The sequence below is a fragment of the Dermochelys coriacea genome, chromosome 20 (assembly GCF_009764565.3).
Source record: "Dermochelys coriacea isolate rDerCor1 chromosome 20, rDerCor1.pri.v4, whole genome shotgun sequence".
In the NCBI taxonomy this organism is placed as follows: Eukaryota; Metazoa; Chordata; order Testudines; family Dermochelyidae; genus Dermochelys; species Dermochelys coriacea.
This window is the reverse complement of record NC_050087.2, coordinates 11,027,456-11,027,706: the sequence shown is the minus strand read 5'-3', so window position 1 is coordinate 11,027,706 and position 251 is coordinate 11,027,456.

Sequence of the window (251 nt, the reverse complement as noted above, 5' to 3'; positions counted from 1 at the left end):
TGGGTGTGCAGGAGGGGGTGCGGGGTCTGGGGGGAGTTTGGGTGCAGGCTCTGGGCTGGGGCAGGGGGTTGGGGTGCAGGAGGAGGTGCGGGCTCTGGGGGGAGTTTGGGTGTGGGCTCTGGGCTGGAGCAGGGGATTGTGGTGCAGGAGGGGGTGCGGGCTCTGGGGGGAGTTTGGGTGTGGGGGTTGGGGTGCAGAAGGAGGTGCGGGCTCTGGGTGGAGTTTGGGTGCGGGGGTTGGGGTGCAGGAAG